The sequence below is a fragment of the Anopheles arabiensis genome, chromosome 3 (assembly GCF_016920715.1).
Source record: "Anopheles arabiensis isolate DONGOLA chromosome 3, AaraD3, whole genome shotgun sequence".
NCBI classification, from domain to species: Eukaryota; Metazoa; Arthropoda; class Insecta; order Diptera; family Culicidae; genus Anopheles; species Anopheles arabiensis.
Window position 1 is genome coordinate 68,426,291 of NC_053518.1, and position 16,936 is coordinate 68,443,226.

The 16,936-nt window shown below is 43.7% G+C and overlaps 1 protein-coding gene across 7 annotated transcripts in view; it reads right to left on the reverse strand.

The window, feature by feature from the left end:
- The window catches only part of LOC120901311 (protein sax-3-like), a 122,862-nt gene that overhangs the window by 92,899 nt on the left and 13,027 nt on the right, over window positions 1–16,936 (reverse strand). For all 7 annotated transcript variants that reach the window (XM_040309145.1, XM_040309144.1, XM_040309139.1 and 4 more), the window contains exon 3: window positions 6,419–6,468. The gene's annotated coding sequence lies outside the window, so the exon portion shown is untranslated. The remainder of the gene's footprint in view (window positions 1–6,418; window positions 6,469–16,936) is intronic.

Genomic DNA, 16,936 nt, shown 5'->3' on the forward strand with positions numbered 1-16,936 from the left:
TTTGTAATGGATTAAACGCGCAGAGAGAAAATATTGCGCCGCTGATCCTTGTTTTTTGTCGCTGTGTAAAATATACACGACCGGAGGAGGCGCGGCGCACAAATTTCAAACTATCGGAAAAAGAGCTTATACAAACGTTCAGATACACGCACTCACACAACGGTCCCTATTTTATCGACAATCCGCTCAAAGATGTGTTCGTCGCGCTCGATTGCGAGAAGAAATTGTGTCGGCAATATTATTGTTTAATTTAAACTTTGTTATTTTGGCACACGGTGCCGCGTCTGTGAGAGACGGGGCAAGCGACGAACGGGCAAACGGATGAAAGTGTAAACAATTACTTTTCGAATTCGATTTGCTATGTGAAAAAGGGATGTGTGTGAAAGCTGTCACGAGAGCACAGCATTGTAAAGTTGTGATGTTAAATCTTTAAATAGATTGAGTTCTGCATCCTGAAGTAACACAAACCAATGTTCTGGAAGGATATAACTAATCAGTTTTTATATAGAAAATTCCTCTTGAGCAAGGCTTTATATTATGGATATATAATATAATCGAGTCATTTGATGTAACCCTGTATCGCTAGCATTAGAAAAAGACTCAGTTTTTTTTTTCATCATAATCACTCAGTACAGGAGAATAAACATTACATCAATCTTACTTAAGCCGCACATACACCGTTTTCGAGAAAGATGCAATGTTTACATCCATGAATAGAGAAAAAGTCGGATTATTTTTTTCCGAATTAGGATAATAGCGTACGCACATAAGGGGTAACTGTGAAATGAACAGGACGGACGGAGGGTAAAATTGCAATTGAAAGAAGAGCTACTATTAAAGGGAAGCTGCAAATGCAAAAGTCATGTTCAATTTCGTTTCACGCTTCTGTGTAAACACAGTTTAAAATTCATAAGCCCTTTTACGATGGATTATTAAAAACAAACAGACATCAAAACTGCACAAGAAAACCATATCTTTACCTAAAGCTATATCCCTAATTGAGTTGGAAGAAATATAATATTTCATAAATAAAAGAACCATCGCACAACATATCTAGCTAAACACGCTAACTTAAGATCTAGAACAAAACAAAAACATGATTTTGTCACTGTCATCGTTGGGCGCTTATCTGCTTTCAGGACTGTTTGCCACAAAAAAACAACGTTTTCCATTGACCCGAAAAAAACTTTTCTCACTTAATTCAACGCTTCTCGGCAAAGCAAAAGATCCTAACCAACATAACCGGCAGTGTGTAAGAATCACGTTGAAAAGATTTAACGCACGAAAAAAACGCCAAATTGGTTGGGATAGAACAAAAAAAAACATCAGCACCATCTCGGGCATACACAAACCTTCCCAATAGAGCCTTATGGATATTATGGAATCTAAAGGACAAAAAGACAAAAAAAACACATCATATCGCAAACACGGTAGCACACATAAAGGTTGAAAAGAATTGTCTCTGCGCTTTTAGGGTGGAGGTACACGGGACGCACGCGGCGTTGTAATCATTCCGAATATCACAAGCCCTCACACAATCGGTGCCTGTTTTGCGAGAAAGAAACGCTTCACATAATAGTAACGCACATCCCGACGACAAATCTGGATATAAATTACTCCAGGGATGAATCGGTGAAACTGTGTGCCTTTTTTCCATGCCAAGGAAGATGCAAAACGAGTTTGATGCAAAAAAAACCGGGGGAGAGAAATTGCAAAAGAAAAACCTTAATTTAATGGAAAAAATCGCATAAAGTATATAAATTTCCCGATTTCTGTCGTCCGGCTTTTTTTGCGCACACCAAAACACATCTCTCGCCCCGCTTTGAAACGATTGGGCCCAAAAGGATATCAACGACACCGTCCTCCACCAACACTTGCTCCATTTTAACAGGCTGTAAGCGTACTCTTTTCCTCCACAGGGAGACTGTTTTCGAACGGACAGAGAGCCACAAACAAGAAGACCCAAAGTTCTAAACTGGTGTCGGACGCTGGGGCGGTGGGAGAGCACAGTTGAGGAAAATGGTGTTTGGCCCAACCAGAAAAGAAACTCCGGAAAGAGGTTCGACAATTTTTCAGCACCAGCACTGACGACAGTGTTCCACCAAAACACTGAAGAGAGCACCAAAATGGGGGAAATTGCAAACATTTTGGTGGAAGAGGCGAAAGCGAAAAAATACGGATTGATGACGCGCAGAGGAGGAGCAGCCGACTAGAGAGGATAGGAGGAGATGGTGTGTTTTGATGGTTATTTCCTCGTTGCCAAATCAACGAAAACAGTTTCCAGCAGTGAAACTTGCAATCAGGAAAAGCCGTCCAGTGTCTGCTGGCTGGCTGCCTTCACAACGGAAGAAGAGAACCCAAGCGCAGTAAAAACTCCAGTCTGAAGAAGGAACCAGAGAAAACATGTCCGGGGACAGAGAGAGAGACGGTTTTTCGTTGCTGTGTTTTTGACCGACCGACACCAGAGTGGAAGGTTCATGTGGGAGGAGAAAGCAATCTTCTTAGTTTGATCGAATAAAGCCATGGAAAAGGGAATCAGGCGAAAAATTGTTCCCCTGTGGGGATGATGTTGTGTGGTGAGAGAGCGTTAGTAGCGCAAGGGCAGTAGTTGTAGAGTGTAGTAGTAGTAGCAGCAGCAGCACAGTGGCAATCAAGGACATCACACCAAAGAGGACCACACCTTAGAGCGGGAGGAGGAGGAGTTGAATGTCCGGGTAAATGTTCATTTTCGCCATCATGAAAACGGAGCGAGCCTGTGTGGAGTTGCCGTATGAAAGATAGCAACGGACGGGCAATGCTACTACTGCTGGCGAATCTCAGGGCATGAGAGAGTAGTGGACGACTGATCATCACCCGTAACCAAGCTGCTGCTGGACTACTGGACGAACTGCCGTTTGCCGTCGTATCTTCATCGTCCCACAACTAGACACACAAGAGTGTGCGCGCTTGTGAAACGTTTTCATTTTCCATCCTCGCAACTAAGTGGGCTTATTTTGCTGTCCGGGAAGTTCCGGTCGGTGGGAAGGCGGAAGGATAAGGGAATGGGAAATATATAACCCAGAGCAGCAAAACATCTCCCAGAGTTGAAGTACCACCAGCAGCATCATCAACCGACGAGGCTGGTCGGAAGTTCCAGGGGGTGGTTGCGTTCCCGTCGAATAAATGAGTTCCCGTGATAGTAAACGAGCGAAAAGCGGGCATGAGGGTAAGTACTATAAATCTCCCACACTGTCTGTGTGTGCGTGTGTCGTATCACCAAAAACGGTCCCGAATTTATTTCATGCTAAAATTGAAGTTATTTAACCGATGCGTGTGCCTCTTACTTCCGCATGGAATTATAAAACCCTGAGTTTTAGCCAACAGAGGACACAGAGAGAAGTGGAGCCTTGAGGAGTTTGAGTGTACTATAGACACACAGACGAGTGGGACTAGGCATTTTGACGACATCGGAAAAACTTAGAGCAAGTGTACACACAAACAGGGCAGTTGACGTTTGGGAACGAACTGTTGATGACATGCTGTGCCAAAAAGAGAGAGGATATAAAAACGGGAAACCCAGCGGACATAAAAAAACGACCACGATCCCAATTTTCCAATTCGATTGACATGCACCAAACCATATCCGAGAAATGGGAACGCTAAGCGGTGGGAGAGAAGTTCGTTGGCCATCTATCAACAGATCAGTATCAGAACGGACGACAGATACTCTGAAGTAAAAGTTACGAATAGCAGAAAAGAAAGAAGAAAAGACCTTAAATGAATCAAACAAACACTGCCAAACTCCAAAACATTGACATTATTTGCGATTCTGCAAGGCGAACCTTTCTCTCCATTTCACGGATCATCGATTACCCACGCACAACGGACGGAGGCACAACAATTCGAGGGCCACAAAGGCATGCGATAACGGGTTCATCTCACACGGCACAGGACAATTTGCTTCCCAAAACAACCATTCCTCCAAAACGTAGACACCACACCAAAACCTCTTCTTCACCGTAATTCCAGCTGTATGGTACAGGGGGGCGAAATTCGACAAGCATTCACAGCATTCACAACCTCTCTAATAGCGAATGTAATTGATTCCGCACTTGACGTTCCGCAAAGCGTTTGAAAACCCGTTACACACGGCGGGTCTTTCTCTGCCGCCGCCGTCCATAATACCTTCGATGTCTTGGATAGCAGATAGCAGAGGCATCAGAGCACACCACATCTCCTCAGTCTGTGTGTACCGTCACCACTCGTGACTACGGTATGTCCAACACTACATCTCAGCGTCTTGCGTCTCCCAAAAACGCGTCGCATCTCACACATCAGGCGGGATGATTTTAAAGCGGAATATCATGTCCGACGGAGAGCTCACTCTGTTCGCCTCTGCGTGATTCAGCAGAGCTGTTCGGCTATTTTCCAAGGTTTTGTGTGGTGCATTGTTCCCCCGTTTGGGTGTAAAAACGACGCTTCGCGTTCAAACCATCATCATCATCATCATCGTATCATGTGTCGAGTAGTGGAGCACACAGCGTCCGGATATACTCCGGACAGCATCGACCGAGATCGACCGTCAAGAGCGCCGCGCGTTAGAAGAGGCGGCGGCAAGCTGTCAAAAAAGCGACACTCATCCAGGGCGAAATTCCAAACAAACGGGTCCTACGTTGTACCTCCACGGCTTTAACCATGAGAGGAACGGAACGATATCCGCAAACAACGGACATTCCCCACACAGACGGGGATTGTGTTCCCCCGGTTCGGTTCGCAATCAGCTGGACACGCGTGCACGTTTCTTCGTCACTCAACCCAGAGGGGAACCGCAGCGCAATGGCTATTATTTAGCTAAAACACTCTAATTATAGGGGGCCCTCATTCGCAGCATGGAAGACTTCCTCTGGTCCAGCCGCAGCAACAACAGGAAAGGGATCGTATCTTGTGGATTGGTCAAGATTTTTCACCGACTTTAATTTGACGCAGAAGGCCACGACTGGCTGTGAATGCTGACATGGCGGATCCTTCAGACAACTTCTTCAGCACAGATCACCTCACCGCAAGTTATTCGCTTCACACTCCAGAGTTCCTGTAGAATGTATGTGTTTGCCGTTCTGAACCGCCTTTAGGGGGTCGTAGACATTAATTGGATTATTTTCATCAATTCTGTCGACTCACGATTTGGCAATGTTTGTTCGAATCGCACGCACTGTGTTCTCGGGCGTTGATAGCCCCCGCGCGCGCATATCAAACTGTTAAAACGATGAAAACATTCATCACGCGCTCACCACCAAAAGGGGTTTTGCGGGCGAGAAACGACTTCCACCGTTAGAACCAAATCCAATGAAGATACCAGCAGGACATTACTTCTTCTGCGCTCCTCATGTACTCATGAAGACGGTAGTTTAATGCTTACGGCATCCTGGAGTGTGCGCCTTCCAATTACTTTCGAAAACGGTTTGATAAATCGCTGGTCAGAATTCGAACAAAACACTCCAGGGATTTAGAGAAAAAGGGGGCGCGAGTTCTAACTGTTCTAAACACTCTCAGGTTGTTCGTCACTCATCACGAAGCACGAGCGGCTCTCTTCTGCCCATTTGGGCCATATTCGTTTGGTATTTAGTTGTGCTGAAGTGGGACGACGGTTAACAAAAACACGTATAATTTCAAATCATTTCCAAAACTTTTTGCCGCCACAAGAAAAACTTTGCCGCCTACCGACCTTTGCCTGTGTCTGTTTCTGTGGGGTACAAGAAATTACAGAACTCCAAGCAGACCTCCCGCCAGGAGCGAATTATGCGCAATCGTGCGCGCTAGGCCGAGGGCTTTTCGTAAAAATTAAAATTAAGTATCCAACTTTTTCTTCCCAACCTTTCTCACCTCGCTGTCTCTCTCTCTCTACTCTTTGAAACTGTGGTTTAGTATATCCATGGATGTTTCTGTGAGCGTGTGTCTACCGCCCGCGTGTGGCGTCATAAGGCGGCGAATTAATTGGTATCACGTCATGCAGCACAGAGTAAGAAGAGGGTGCTGCTGCTGCCGCTGATGTCCACAAGGGATAGCAAAAAACAACAACACATGAAATACTGCGTCATGGTGGCGCGCCACGACGACCTGCAGCGGGAAAAGTTTTGCCCAGATGGGAGTGCAGGAGGAGCATGCCGACAGGAGGCAAGAGGAATCACGTCACGGTCACAGGCTATGCACGACCTCTTGAAAAATCCGCAGGGAAGTTTGCGGTGTTTGGTGCAAGTTTTGCCCCTCGCAACCACCTACTCTACTACTACTACTACTCCCGGACGCCGACATGGAGCAGAGATTCTTATCGGCGCTTGTGCTTAATTGTGCGGATGCGGATTTTAATGCTTTTTGGTTGTTTGGTTTGCAAACCAAAAAATCAACCCGCTAGGGATTGCTTTAACATAAATATAAACCTTACCTTTGGATGATGCTAACGGTATGTGCGCCTTACTGGAACCGTACACAAGGCTGGAATTACAGAGAGGGAAAAAGCGTGTTAGTGATTTACTGTACACCATTTAAAAGCTAGCGGTAGAAAAATTTGATACAGAGTGTGTAAAACATAAAAAAAACATTATAATTATGCAAAGAAATGTTCAGCCAAAAACTGATGATTTTTGCCATAGGTATTATGCACAGTTTTCATTTAATCCTGTGGCTTCTTAAGTTCCGCTTATATTTACTATATTTAGTTTGATTTTGTATTTTTTTTAAATTACATTCATTTTTAAATAAGGATCCATTCTCAATAAAAAAGAAAGTAACAGCATATGTTTGTATTAAATGTCCAAATATTTTAAGCGATACGGCAAAAGCAGTCCCTCTTATACGGAAACAAATGTGCAATGTTTAAATTTGGCATACCCTGCACATACTACTGGGTGCGTATGGTTTGTCAACCAGCGGAATGAGTTATTATTGATTCCTAATCTGGAAAGGGTCCGGGTACAGTTCCAGGAGAAAAAAAAACTATTTTGAGACCAATATAAGTTCAAAATAAGTTCCAGGATCGATATGGTTTGAAGATCGGTACCAGAACTGGAACGGATTCATGATCGGTGATAATTGATTCCAGTATCGGAATGGGTTCATGATCGTTTCCTGGAACGGTATGGTTTTATTATCGTTTCCAGGACTGGTATGAGTCTAAGATCGGTTCGGTTCATGAATATGGGTTTAGTATCAGTTCCAGGATCGGCAAAGATTCATGATAGGGTCTAATACAGGATTGAATTCAATATCAGTTCCAGGCCCAGAATTTGTTCAGAATCAGGTCCTGAATCAGTATGCAGTATACTACATCGGTTTCAGAACCGTTATGGGTTTATTTTGGTTTTAGGTCTCTTAATGGGTTTTTCATTTGAGATGGGTTTCGAGGACAGTAATATCCGCGTACTCCTCATTTTAATGGAGATCATTAAAAACTTTCTTTTTTAATTTTGCACCACCCTGTTACCGGACTAAATAAACTAGTTTTACCAAAATGAGTATCCACTGGTAGTGAAACATTCCTCGACATAGTTATATTTGTCTTATCTTATTGACAGTTGTCTTACGCCATATTGTATTTTGACTATCATTATTCAAAAATAATTTTGCGTTTCAAAATCATTTTGCTATTCGTTTGATCAAAATGAGTTATAATAATTTAATTAGAAATAAAATATCGTTTGAAGCCACATTAAACTAATTTTAAAAGAAAATTAATTCACCATCACTGTTAGCATAATTCTAACGTAACGAATTTATCTAAGTTAGAAGCATTACAGGGGGAAAAACACTTTGTATTCGAATTATGAATACAAGTTAACACATTTCAATTTGTAACCATGGACAGTAATAAATCTTACACGGTGGTGTTCAACAAACAAATCTACTGACAATGTTTCCAGCAATGCGTGTAAACATTGCAAGCAATATTAAGCAGATGACACACCATTTCGCCCCATGCTCACATACACACACCCCTTTAGGGTGTCAAAAGTTCAACGACAAAAATGTCTACACACTGCACAGAGACAACTTCAATCGCACACGCCGTCGTACACGCATGTTTTGCTGCAATTTTTCAACGCTTTTCACGCCCGCCAAAACAACACACACGCGTCGTCCCTCAGCTTTCATACAACCGGCGTAACACCTTTCCAATTTACACACCGTGCTGCATGCATGCATCATACCGCGGCCGCATTCAATTATTGACCGGGCACATGAAGAAGACACCCCCACATGGACGACACAGACAGCACCACACCACACAGGCGGGAATGGAGCCTCGGTGAAAAGGCAGCAGTATAAAACAAACCCCGAGGACAAGGAAACAACACGACATTCCATTTGCCCATCATCCATAAAACACAAGAGAGCACGTTGAAATGGAAAGCAGCGCTAAAAACAAAACTAGCAAGCAACAGAACCACCAAAGGGGTAAAATATCACACCGCGACAAACCCTTTTGGAGACGACAGCAGTTGTGCATCAGTGCAGCAGCAGCAGCAGCAGCATCAGTGTAAGGTACAACAGTTCCTCCTCCAGAGAAGTTGTTGCCTGCAAAGTGTACGGCCGGGATACAAATCCCTTCGCAGGCGCGCTCTTCCCATAAATGGTCATTGTTTGCAAGAGACGCGCGTATCATCCTTTTGCTTCGATTGCCACCCTGTGTGTGTGCCCCTGGTGGCTTAAAGGTGGATAACAAAAAAAGTAAAAGGGAAGGTTATCTTCAATGTACACACAACTACAATGGCAGAAGCAGCAATACCCTGGCGCAACAGCCGAATGTCTTGGGTTTGTGTATTTCCGTTCCTTCAGCTCGCTCTAAAAGACACAACACAACACAATGGTGGGGGAAGAGGAGTTCAATAATCACTCTCTTTAGCAAATCGGGTTCTCGTGTGCAACCCCTCAACCGCAAGTCGCCCCTCCTGCTCCTTCATGCCTTCCCATCGAAAGGTTCGCGCGAGCGCGCTTATGCAAAGTTCAATCATAACCAAATCGATCTAAAAACCATTGCCATGCTCAATCCCTTATTTGGTGCAAAAGCACAGGTAGAGGAGACACGATTCCATTTTTGCCGCCTGACCAGCCGCGACTGCTGCTGCACAAAGCACAAAGAGAGAGGAGGAGAGAGAGAGCGCCCAACATTAGTGCACAAATTCCACGGCATAAAGCAAAAATTATGTTCAACCTAAATTACAGCTACCCTTTTGTCTGTCTGTTGTCTCCCCCATTCTCCTTCGATTGCATCCGCTCCCTTATCCCACTGCCCCAAAGACAGTGGGAAGGAGCCCTATTTCGTGATCGGGTGGCCCCCAAAAGATATTAATGGACGGTGCGCGCGCGGACTCTGCCTTGGCTGGCTCTGGCTTGACCACAATGACGAAATGGAGCAACCGTTGGAGAGGCACCCAGCATATGCTGCTGCGCTGCTGCCTTCTACGAAAGGCGCAAGCGAGTAGGAAACACATCCGACAGACGTGCTCGCACAAAATGTAGAGCATTATTAACTCTTTCTGCACAGAGAGCTTCTTACCCGGGTAACTTCCCCAGGCCTTGGTGTGACTGGTCAACGAACTAACAAACGCTGCGCACCTTGCCTCAACCGACACACAACACGAGTCACTAGAGAACCCGACTAATGCAAACCAACAGATCTAACACAGATCTACACTCCAATCCATGGGAGGATTGTCCGCCGGATTTCATGCCTAGAGAGACAGAGAGAGTAGGAAACATCTCGCTCGTGCTCGCCTGCTGTTACTGCTCTACAATCATTTGATTATTATAATAATTATGTAGCTCGCGCGCTGTTTACAAACAACCGCACCTCTCGTAAACCCCATAAAGCCACCCATCCCGCGTCTCGGAGAGTAGCATTCTTCCCAGCATTGCAAAAATCGTGAAGGATGGGTTTTTTGTGTGTGTTTCGTGTGCTCCTACCGATTTAATCCCAGGCACTGCGAAGTGGGGAGTTCAACGTTTCCGTATCAAGAGTCTGTCTTGCCCGGTTAATAATAACGGTGTATCTTCTTGGCAATGGTTTGCAAGAAGCTGCCGAAGTTCGCATGCACATAGCTGTGACGTAAGAAAAAATGATAAATAAGTTAAGCAATCAGAAAACCATACCTAGAATCTTGTTGATAAATATATATATACAGTCATTGGTCATTGAAATTTGACATCAGAAAAAGATTCAAAAATGTTTTATCCACTAAAATGTGGATAAGAAATAACGCAACTCAACATAGAGAGAGAACGTAAATATTGAAACGATATTTTTTCTTATTTTCTTTGGTGTGATGCATTTTCAAAAGGAAACGAGAACAAGAACCCTAACTAAATCGTAAGTATATGCATAAACAACATTGTTCCTTATCTATAAGCCAGTTGATTATAAGCATAAATATAAGCATATTCAACTGAAGTTATGGACTTGATGAAAATGAAAAAGACATATTAGCCTTAACTACGAACGGAAACTTGTAAAAGTCCTGGAAACTTGGAAAAGTCCCGGACACTTGGAGTCGTTCGGAATCGTTCGGAATCGTTCGGAATCGTCTGGAGTCGTTCAAAGTCGTCCAGAGTCGTCCAGAGTCGTGCGGAGTCGTCCAGAGTCGTCCAGAGTCGTGCGGAGTCGTCCAAAGTCGTCCGGAGTCATCCGGAGTCAACCGAAGTGGTTCAGAATCGTTCGGAATCGTCCAGAGTCGTCTAGAGTCGTCTAGAGTCGTCCAGAGTCATCCAGAGTCGTCCAGAGTCGTCCAGAGTCGTCCAGAGTAGTTCAGAGTAGTCCAGAGTCGTCCAGAGTCGTCCAGAGTCGTCCAGAGTCGTCCGGGGGGGTTCGGAGTTGTTCTGTGTCTGATGTTTCGGTTGTCAGAGATGTCTTGTTCGAAGGCTGCCAGAAAGCCGCCTAAAATAAAATTTTACTCGAACAAAACAAGGAAATAAAAGAGTAATTGCATTATTTTTCTTAATTACGGATTTTATTTCTATTCATCGTTTCGAAATACATTCGATCGAATATGAAATTAATTAAATTTTATTATGTCTTTTGATTTTAGTCCGATAGTGTAAAACATGTCCTCTTAAAATGCATACGAGTGTCAATCATTTTATTTAACACATGAATGCACACTGTTTTTCGATGTTTAAGAAAATATTTATTGCTGCAACATAACTACTAAGCGCTTTTTATGCTTCTCTCCAAAAATGCTTCCCATGCATCTGCCAACTAAACAAATGTCGGACCTAAAGCAAATTAAATAACACACGAAATGTGGCTGATGTTTTCATCTCAACCATTTAACACCCCAAGCGGCCCGATGTACACACATATACACACCCGCCCATGTGTTTACATCCAACACCGCATACACAACAAACCCAAACCAACAAATGTAATTGATCCGGAACGATTGTTGCATATCATCGCACTTAATAAAGCATAAAAAAGTATGAAGCTGACACTGCCTCATGGAAAGCAAAAAAAAAACATAAGAAGCTTTGGTATGTGAAGCGAGCAAAAGAAGTGTGCAAAAAAGGAAGTTTTTCGGAGCACGTTTCACATGCCTCAACACAGCACCAATTCTGGAAGCAACAATGCGAACGCGATGCATAAACCCAACAACAGGCCTTCTCAGTCAACACCACACAACAGCTACCGAGAGGATCCTTTCTGTGCTGCAAAGTCTGGCTGCAAAGTCAGAACACCCCATAAACATATAATGCGACCGGGCTGTATGTTTCGGCGTCTCCTGATACCTTTCTACACAAAACTCGAGCACAAACATAATATGCAGCGCGTTTTATTTTTGCGATTTTGTTTCGCTTCTTTTGATCGACATTCGCATTTCTGGCACTGGTGGAGGGCACGGTGCTGCTGCTGCCGCACAAACAACCGGCGACTTACTTTTCATGGTCATGAGCGATAATAATAACAGCAGGCAGGCAGGCAGCACCAGAAAAGTACCACACTCACACATTCCGTTTGCCCTACCGAAAAAGAAGAGCTTCCGAGAGCGCTCATGCATTCATTTATGCTTCTCGTTGTTCCATGTCTGGACGAACGCGATGCTTCCTCAGGGTCTGCGCGCTACTACTGTTATCCACCGTAACAATACCTTTTGCGGATCGACAAACCGAGACAACGCCGCCGTTCGTCGTCGTTACATATGCATTTCGGGTCGGACCTGTGTGCATACATTAGGCATATCATTACTATAAAAAGTACCACCACATAGAGCGCGCGCGATGGATGGTGGTTGTAGTTGCAATGGTGGATGCAAGGTAGAAGTAAAAGCTAGGACAAACGAAACGAGAGCAAACGAAACGATGATAAAAACCACTAACCATATGGTGGATGATTTGAAGAAGACAACACCACCACCACAACCATGATCATGAGCTAAAAGCAATGAGGCTCTAGTGGATCTTCCCTTCCACTTTGAAAAGGTCCACCAACCTCCTCTCCAGAGCGAAGGGCTCACACAGCAGGCACGATCTGCACTACCTCTTCCAACGAAGGAACTGTGGCATCCAGAGGACCACTGCCTGGGTTTTAGGTTCTACAAAGAACGTAGGCTTCCCGCCGGGGGCTCTCGCTCTCTTTTATTCTTGTTTTTGTTTTGAATACCAATGTGCATGTGTACTGGAACAAAAACATTACAATATGAACCGCTTTCTGCTTCCTCTTCGACCGGCACCTCTTCTGCTGGTTGCGATGCTCCTCTTGAGCGAGGGAGGCCCTTGTGGAGCCCTCTTTTGCATCGAGTGGTCTCCACCAGCGCGCTCTTTCCCGTATCTCACAACACGCGTACCTCAAGTCATCTTGTGTCCTCTCCGGTGTCAGCGCGTAAAAGTCACGTGACCAAAAGGAAGGTGAGTGGAGAGAGAGAAAGAGAGAGCTCTCCTTCACTTCACTCGAGAGCATCTTCAATTCGTATGCATTTGAGCGATTATGGTTCTGTTTAAGGAAGACACACACACGCACACATTGCCAGAGCTCCATACAAGGCTAACGGAGAGAGCATACAAATCAATGACATGCATAAACCCTCGAGGCGTTGAAATAAACCGAGACCCTGTGTCTACAGACGCGAGGAGAAGAGTCCGGAGAGGTCGCAACACCACGCCGGACAGCAATAGGAGAAGCATCAGGCAGGCGGGGGAAGAACTATTTTTGTTTTGATGTTTTCTCGGGCGACGACACTCTGGTTCGCTTCAGTTTTGAGGTTATTGTTCTAGTTTGTACCTGGTGCCGGGGGATTAGAAATGGGAGCAGAGATTGAGGCATACCGAAATGGGACAAAGGCAGTATGCTAAATGTTTCCGCACTAGCAACGACCAACAACAACGTGATTGTGCAGGAATGATTAAAAAAGGTAGGTGGAAGCGGAGATCAAAACATCAAGATGCTGGTAACGTTTATGTGCAACTAGGCAGTTATTTTGAGAAGAAAAATCATAATATGAAACAAAGTAAAAGACGAAGAATTGCAGAATTGCAGAAACATATGTAAAATTGAAAGGCACTGCTAAAACATGAAATGTGAATAAAAGCTTAAGGATTTATTTGCAATTTATATTTCAAGTAAATGAATACTTGATCGTTGAGGACCTAACCATTCACTGAATTTTTTGATAAAATGATCGCTTTTTTGGTAGGGATATTTGATGTAGAGATATGATTGTGATTGGAGATGATCACTGCAAGTAAGAGCGAGTGCGTAAGGGAGTTGGATCCTGCAAGAGACTGTATGCTATGGACTAGAGATGAGAAAACTCGCTCGCAGTGATTTGAATCGAGGTTGTTGTCAAACTGCACGACTCATGAGTTCAAACCCCGAATGGTCCGTGCCCCCATACGTAGAACGGACTATCCTGCTATGGGTAATCAAAAAGTCACTGCAATCCAAGCCCACTAGTAGATATAGGCAGGCATTGACCAACAACGCTTGTTGTGCAAAAGAAGAAGAAGAATAAGAGTGAGTATAGAGATTCATAAAAAATTAATATTCTCAATCACTCTCCGACTGATTCACTCATTTCGGATTAACACGTTAAGCCCAGTGGCAGGCCCCAGGGCCTGCCATTAAACTTTCCCGTATGCCGGTGGCAAGCCCTGGGGCCTACCATTGGTCTTTTGCTAGTGAAATAACAAACATTGCGAACAACTGTACTCTACTCGGAGCAGCAGCGGGCAAGTAAAAGAATGGTGTTCTAGGAATTATTGCGGTTGATAAATACCTCATCCCACACTCAACAGTATTGATGAACAGAGTAGAGTTGAAATTATAGCGAAAAAACTCATTTTTTCTACATGCATGTTTGGTTCATAGTCCACTGCTTGCGTTCTAGATGCCGGCTGATCGGAAAGTTTACGAAAATCAACGCCGGACTGAACGTGTTAAACTCACTCACTCTTTGAAATTGATTCTGCTCACTTTGAAGGATTCTGCTCACTCTTACTCAGGGGAGCACATCTCTAGTGTGGATTCAACTCAGCACTTTTAATTTTGTTATCAATGAGCACATTGACACTGATTCTGAAAGTAGAATACCAATATAACGAGTAGTTATTGCGCGTGGAGAGTTAGTGAATTGAATCACAAAAGAGTGAAGGCTAGCTAAGAGTGAGTTACTTGATTCGCAAAGGAGTAATGAGAAGATTCGTAAAACGCAATATGAATATGAAAAATATCTGTAGCGAGTAGTCATTTCATACTTAATCGTAATGCTACGAAAAACTAAATCCTTCTAGTCTTCATAATAAAGACAATGTGGCTGCAAAACGTAATGTACTACTTAAAATGAGAAACATGACGAGATTTGTAGAACAAACAACAACTTGGAAGTGCCATCTCTAATACGTTATAGCCTCCATATGAAGAATGCTTTCACTTCATCATACCAACTGAACTAATTCGTATCAACCAATTAGAGCGCCGATCTGCGAGGGGCGAAAAGATGCTACGCGACAACAAACATCAATACCGTCGTGCCCGACCAGTTAAAGTAATTGGCCCAGCAAGGCCAATTACATCCTAATCCTATCGCATGCCTATCACTTCTGCTCGAACGCTGGCGGCCCTATATATACTCTCCACACACCCCTTTTGCTGCGCGTTGGAATTGTACCGTCACGTGTCCCTTTTTGCTTTAATTTTCCTCTTCTTCTCCGGACTGATCTGATATTATTTTATTGATGGACAACAATTTCGTTGCCGGTCCGGGTCCCACGCAAGCTGTACGAATCTCTTTATCTTTCAACCTACTCCCACCCAAACGCGTGTCACGTGTCTCCTCTGGTCTTGGCAAACATAAATCGTTTAGCAAAGTTTACTATCGATGTTTGCCATCTCATCACCCTACGGGCAAAACGCAGAAGGACAATGATTCGCTTAGCAACCAATACGGGAAAAGATTTGAGTTAAGAAAATGCTCTTTGCCCAATATACTTGTTTCTTGTTGGGCAAAGTTTGTTTCTGGTTCAGTTTAATTAATGTTCTTACTCCACGCTCCGGTAAAGTTTGTTGCAGATGGGAGAGCAACAGAGAAACAAATTGCCTCCATTTCAATCGGCTGGATAAAATAATTACACCGTAATGGAATGACTGTTATTGGATGGTCAAACAAAAGAAGAAGAAAAAAAACGTAGAAAACTTCAAAAGCAGAGCCAACACAAGAACAGGGAATGTTATTTTCACGAATAGTAACGCACAAGCGAATTAAATTATGTACAAGATCCTTCAAGCATTAAAAGTAAGGTGCATCATCCCCACACCACGCTCAATTTCCGACCGGTCTTTCAATTTGTTAGCAAGAAGTGGAGCGATTAGCAGCAGGAAAACTAAATGGGAGCGCCACCCTCCAGCGAACGACGAGAAACAACAGTTCATACACGTTTTTTCTTTCTCCAAAATAAAAAAAAACGCTTCTAGCATTCAGATAAGCATTCTGTGCCGTTTGTGCGTTGACCTCTCCCCCGCTCCGAGGGGATCGCCGCCTTTCTGCCCGCTAGGGAAAGGTGACGAAACCATGACGAAAAAACAGTTTTACCAAACAAACCACGATTAAATGCGGAACGTGTGCTGCTGCGTTTCCCCCTGAGGCGCAAATCCCTATTAAAATATTTGATAATTGATAACATCTCACTTTTGCGACGCTCGACTTACTGCAGCGTGTTCTGGTCTCCCCTTGTGTGTGTATGTATGACTTTGGGAGCGTGCAGAAAATTTATTACCGAGGTTTGTAAGTACACGCACGCACGCATATAGCCGGGGACCTTTCTTTTGCATGCGCACATGAACGGTGACATTCTGTATGTGTGTGTGCTGAAGGAGAATGTGTTTTCCTTTCACCATCCAGGCGCCATTTTACGTGGTTTTGCGAGCTGGTTTCTGCCCGTGGGGAGAAAAATGCTTATCCGAGGGGTGGAGATAAAATGTGGATGGTCGGACTGTTGTAATCAATGCCTTAAGGCATATTTACACTGAACGAATAAAAAAAGTACGTGACAAGCAGCACAATAAATTTGCTCAAAACTCTCCTGAAGTTTGTCCTTTTAGTAAAGGTAAATGTGAACACTATGTAAGAACATTTTGACAAGAAAGGACCTTCATATAGCGTGAATCAACAGATCGACAATAAACTTCATCAATCGGAGACGATCCGGTAGGGTAGGACAGAGCGCTCGGATAAAACAACACAAAGGACATGAGTTCGAGCCTACTTTAGTCAATGGTAACTAAACTAACTGAAAAACCTTTTTCTGATTATAGATAATCAAGGAATAAATTACAAAAATCAAAACTAATAATGAAACAACAGAAAATACTTAAATAAGTATTAACACTTGAGACCTTGCTTGTTTCTCTAAACTAGAAAACTTGTCTGAACAAAATTAAAAAAAATGAATTAAAATGACAGTTTTGCAACCATAACCA